Source organism: Theropithecus gelada, chromosome 18 (assembly GCF_003255815.1).
Source record: "Theropithecus gelada isolate Dixy chromosome 18, Tgel_1.0, whole genome shotgun sequence".
Classification (NCBI taxonomy): Eukaryota; Metazoa; Chordata; class Mammalia; order Primates; family Cercopithecidae; genus Theropithecus; species Theropithecus gelada.
The window spans coordinates 4,903,163-4,909,177 of NC_037686.1; the positions used below are offsets into that span (position 1 = coordinate 4,903,163).

The 6,015-nt window shown below is 46.4% G+C and overlaps 1 pseudogene; it reads right to left on the reverse strand.

The window, feature by feature from the left end:
• Positions 1–3,253: 3,253 nt before the first annotated feature.
• Positions 3,254–4,512, reverse strand: LOC112611713 (annotated as a pseudogene).
• Positions 4,513–6,015: the final 1,503 nt, after the last annotated feature.

The window sequence follows — 6,015 nt, forward strand, 5'->3', positions numbered from 1 at the left end:
TGTGAAGAAGATTGTCTTCCCGGCCATAAACACAGGATGTCTTTCCATTTATTACTGTCTTCTTTAATTTTTTTCAACAACATTTTGTAGTTTTCAGCGTACAAGACTTTCGCTTGCTTGGCTAAGTTTATTGCTATGTATTTTACTCTTCTTAACGCTTTTGTAAATGGAATTGTTTTCTTAACTTTCTTTGTGGTTGTTCACTGTTAATGTATGCAGGCAAAACTGATTTTGCTTGTTGATTTTGTATGCTACAACTTGGCTGAATTTGTCTATTAGTTCTAACAGGTGTGTGTATGTATAACAAAAATTTTTTAATCATAAAGAAATTTTATTCTATTTTTATTTTTTCAGATTTAGGGGAACATGCGCAGGCTTGTTACTTGGGTATATTTCATTATGCTGAGGTTTGGACTTCTAATGATCCCATCACCCAAGTCTGAACATAGTACCTGGTAGGTAGTTTTTCAACCTTTTCGACCCTCTCTCTCTCCCCCTCAGAATATTTTTAAAACACTTTCAAAACCATCCTCTCCCTATCTATTAGGAGGCTATGCATAATAAATGCCGAATGCAGATGTGTAGACAATCCTGGCCATGCCATGCTGGCACCAGTGAAGATAGAAAAGCAGATCACGATTTGCTAAAGTGCTTCGAATCTCAGTTACACAAAATCAAGCACAAATGGTTGACGTTCCAGGTTGAAAATGTTGACAGAAGAGAGGAATATTTAAGGGATCTTTTCAGAGGTTTCCAATTTGCTTAGTGTTAAAATGTGACCTCTGAATACATTTAAATTGTGGTTATCCTGGCAGGTTAGGATTTCACAGAAAATGGTAAATAATGTTTAGTAGAAAATTGCTTTGATTTGCGGGATCTCCTGCCACACCATAAATGAGGTATAAACAGCTTTTCTAATTTAGGAGAAACGGTGAGAAGATTTTCCTGCTTGAGAAAGGCAGTTGTACCCACTGTCAAAGTAATTGAAAGGACTTACTGAAAACGTGGGAACAGAAGAACGCAGAGGCTAGAGAATTTCTGGAGTGTCCAATTAGAGCTACAAATACAGGATGTGTGCACTAGAGCTACACATATAACTGCAAGGAAAAGGATGTGCCTCAAAAAGTGAAATAACATGCAGCTGCTTCCACTGCTTAGGCGCTTGTCCTGGGGTCAGCTCTACCCTCTTCTGCGTCCTGTCCTCCAGGTGACAAAAGGGAGGGGACCCACGTATGCAGTTGCTGCCTACTTGGTGCAGAACCAAGACACCTTCACCTGGCCCCCAGGAGCCCAGGACACCTGTACCTGGGCTCCAGGAATGTGCTCTTTAGCCTTATCCTAGACAATGTTCCCTCCAGACGGGGAGGCTGGGATTAAAACAGGTGGGACCATAGGCATTTGCAACCCTGAGGCTCATCAGGGTCTGCAAGGGGCAGACAGCAGAACGTAGCCACTCTCTTGAGTACACGGGTTCAGTAAGTCAAAGCCTTCCCCGTTCCTCCTTCGCCTGAGGGACAGATGACCACTGAACTCCTCCCAGACTTTGCATGGCCCTGTCTGTAATTACCGTTTCCTTTAATTTCTGGTGATTCACCTCATTACAGTCCATGAACCTAATGAGAGGGTCCCTTCGCCTGGCAACCAGGGACGGAACAGGTTTGGATTAGACTCTGACTCATTGTGTTTTGTTGGTCGGACTCCAGTTGTGTCTGCTCCTGGCTTACCTCACTTCTGTGGTCCCAAGAATGCAGACCACGGCCCGGTTCTGCCGGGCTCCACTCCCCGCCTCCACTCCCCGCCACTCCTAATTCTGGCTGGCCTACACGGCCTTTCCTGAGCGCACTGAAGTAACTGTGATCATTTCTGCTCACCCATCCTGATGGCTTCCCCTTTCCCGACGCATTAGACTCCTCCTTCATCAATATTGCGCATTTGGCCTCTATTCCACATACTTCACGTGCCTTTCTAGATGGCTTTATTCCTATGAAAAGCAACTGATTATTGTTTTTCTCTGTCCATGTTGTTTCACTTATCATTTTACTTCTCCCTTGTGTTATTCCAAATCACAAGAAAAATAACAATTCCGCCTGCTATTATAATTCCTATTTGAAACTATGTAAGGCTGGGCATGGTGGCTCACACCTATAATCCCAGCACTTTGGGAGGCCAAGGTAGGAGGATTGCTTAACTCTAGGAGTTTGAGACCAGCCTTGCCAATGTAGTGAGACCCCTATCTTCATAAAAAATTGAAAAATTAGCGCAACTCTAGTCCCAGTTACTAGGGGGCCTGAGGCAGGAGGATTCCTTGAGCTCAGGAGTTCGAAGCTGCAGTGAGCTGTGTTCACACCACAGCACTCCAGCCTGGGCCACAGAGTGAGACTCTGTCTATATATTTAAAAAAAAGAAATAAACTATGTAAAATGTTAACTGTCCTAATACCATTTCCCAAAAGGAAACATCCTCTTAATGATGCCAGCCAATGCATCGGGAAAGATTATCTTTTGTCATAGCTCACTATGACCTGCTTATTTATCCTATTATTGTAAGTGTGCCATGTTTCTGTTGCTAAAGCATTTCTTTTATTTTGTTAAAAATGTGAAACTTTCAAGCTTAAAGGAACTTTTAAATTTCGAATTGTGAGTACACTACACAACGATTTTTCCCAAGCCGTTTGAAAGTAATTTGTCCACGTCATATCCCAACTCGCCCCAATTTTTCAGATGTATTTGCTACAAGGCTATCTCCTACATAACCACACTACACCATTCCAATCAGAAAATTAAAAGACACATACCTCCATCTCATCCTCAATCCTCCGTTACATTTTGTCAATTATCCTGAATGTTCTATGCAGCAAAACAATTCAATCCAAAGTCTTATATTGCCTTTTGTTTTCCCTCTCTCTTTCTTTTCACAAAAGCACTTTTTATCTGAGGCAAAGAGAAGTCTTGCTGTAAGGATTATAGTTTCAAGCAGCCGAAACTCAACTGTTAGAGGCACTATTTTGACTCTGCAGATTTTGCTCCTTCTTAATCAGAAAAGGGTATTCAGGTTGTACTTTCTTCAGCTGAGCAAAAATGGCACAGAAAGTGGGAAAAGAATTCCACTCTACTGATGCTGCTCTTCAGACCTGACATCAAGCTTGACAAGCCCTTGCTGGCAGCAATCACTGCAGATTGCTGCCCCGCTGCCGAGGGATACAGGCCGTACTACATTAGCAAGAAAACAATGAGGTGGGAAAACCAGGTGTAGGTTACTTCAGGAAGAGCAGACATCCACAGCTTCGAAACTCTTCATGGAATGGGTGATCCTTGGGGGAGGCTCAGCTCACCAAGGCATAGACCCTTCAGTTCCTGTTGCAGCTGAGTAAGGAGGTCATATCCTGGTTGCTCAGTTCAAAGTCAAAGACCTTGAAGTTCTCAGCAATGTGTTCCAGTGTCACCGGTGTGGGGATCTCCACCAAGTTCCTCTGCGTGAGGAGCCAGATCAGAATCTGGCTACAGTTTCATTGTGCTTGGCTGCAATCACTTTGATCCTGGGGTCCTCCAGGAGGGAAGGGTCCTCGGGCTTGGCCCTGGGCCTGTCAGGAGAGCCAAGGTGGCTATAGGCAGTCACCATGTTGCCTCTGGACTGGCAGTACTGGATTAAGTTCTCCTGGGTTAGGGACTTAGAGTGGTGCTCAATCTGATTAACTGCTGCTGGCTTACACTTTTTTTTTTTTTTTTTGAGATGGAGCCTCACTCTGTTGCCCAGGCCGGAGTACAGTGGTGTGATCTCAGCTCACTGCAAGCTCCACCTCCTGGGTTCAAGTAATTTTCCTGCCTCAGCCTCCCGAGTAGCTGGGACTACAGGCATGTGCCACCATGCCTGGCTAAATTTTTTGTATTTTTAGTAGAGACGGAGTTTCACCATGTTAGCCAGGATGGTCTCGATCTCTGACCTCGTGATCCACCCGCCTTGGCTTCCCGAAGTGCTGGGATTACAGGCGTGAGCCATCGCGCCCAGCCAGTTTACACTTTAAGCCAGATTTGTTTAAGGTCCTCTCCGCCGGGAGATGGTGACATTGGAGATGCCAGTAGCTTTCACCAGCCCCTGAATCAGTTGCCTGATTCATCTAACGAGGAAAATTCCTTCCCAGGCTGACAGCCTGTTGGCCAGTGAATAAGGTGGAGGTCCAAGTAGTCCAGCTCCAGGCCACTGAGCACCTTCCGGCAGGATCCTCTCACAGGCACTCCTTGTGGCACATGCCCCATGGCTTGCTGCTGATGAAGAGCCACTCGCGCCTCACCACCTGCTCCTTGAGCTGCTCCTGTTCTCCTTCTGGTGCACATGGGTGCAGTCGATGTGGCAGTACACAGTGTTGATCGCTATCTTCACAGCCTCGGCCACCTGGCTTGGAGGGGACTTCCAGGTGCCCAGCCCCAGCATGTCCGTCTTGGCACCATTGTTGATGTGGCTGTCATGGCTGTGTTGCTTTACAGACCCCTGCCTGCAATTTGCCTCAGTTGTCATCTCTTTGGTCTTCTTCAGTCCTGAATAATTTTAGTGTTTCCTTGACTTTCATTACCCCGACCTTTTTTTTTTTTTTGAGACAGAGTCTCTCTCTGTCACCCAGGTTGGAGTGCAGTGGCACGATCTCAGCTCACTGCAACCTCCACCTCTCAGGTTCAAGTGATTCTCCTGTCTCAGCCTCATGAGTAGCTGGGATTACAGGCATGTGCCACCACACCCAGCTAATTTTGGTATTTTTAGTAGAGATGGGGTTTCACCATGTTGGCCAAGCTGGTCTCAAACTGTGGACCTCAGGTGATCTGCACCCCATGGCCTCCCAAAGTGCTGGGATTGCAGTGACACTGGCTTTTGGAGATAACAGGCTAGTTATTTGGTAGAAAGTCCCTGGATTTGGGTGGGTCTGATGTTTCCTCGTGGTAAAACTCAGATGATGCCCCTTTACAGGAATATCACGAGGGTTGTGTTCTCACTGAGACCTTGCACCTGGCACGTTTCCATTTGCCTCATTAGTGGTAACATTCACTTCTATCCCCTGATTAAGGTGGTGTCTCCCAGCTTCCCCTCCCTAACGCTACCCTTTCTTTCCCTTAGTAAATGACAAATATTTTAGGGAGAGATTCTCTGATCCTTTGTAAATATCCTGTTCCTCATGAAACTTTCAAGTTACCCATTTATTTTCTTATTTATAGCAACATGGTCCTGTGGGTTGTAATGTCACAGTGGGTTATATCTATTGCTATCATTATCTATTTGTAAGCTCAAAAATGTCCCAGGTCTGGTGGGGGCCCCTTCAAGCCGGTTCTGTGTCTCTTTGCTGGGTTCTCTTGTTCCTGGAGCACTGCCTGGCTCACTGGCACGAGGAGAGACTCCCGGCTCATTTTGTGCATTCCCCGCCCCGTCCCAGAATCAGCCACTTCTCAAGGTGCCCTGGATCATCTTAGCAGAAAATGCTGTTTAGAAACTAAGCAGTGGGGGCCGTGCGCGGTGGCTCACGCCTGTAATCCCAGCACTTTGGGAGGCTGAGGCGGGCGGATCACGAGGTTAGGAGATCGAGACCATCCTGGCTAACACGGTGAAACCCCATCTCTACTAAAAATACAAAAAAACTAGCCGGGCGAGGTGGCGGGCGCCTGTAGTCCCAGCTACTCGGGAGGCTGAGGCAGGAGAATGGCGTGAACCCGGGAGGCAGAGCTTGCAGTGAGCTGAGATCCGGCCACTGCACTCCAACCTGGGAGACAGAGCGAGACTCCGTCTCAAAAAAAAAAAAAAAAAGAAACTAAGCAGTGGGCGCTGCATGTACTCATTGCTATTGGATCCTTGATGTTCCCACGCCTGGCAGTGTACAGAACCACACACACACACACACACCTGTGTCTATTTCTATGTCTAGCTCTCTGTACTGAAAACCTTGATATCTCCAATTCCAATCAAACAACAGTGTTCATGCTGGTTTTCTCCTTTCCCACTGGGGTGGGCAGTGAGAAATCTGCCTCCCATTATCCT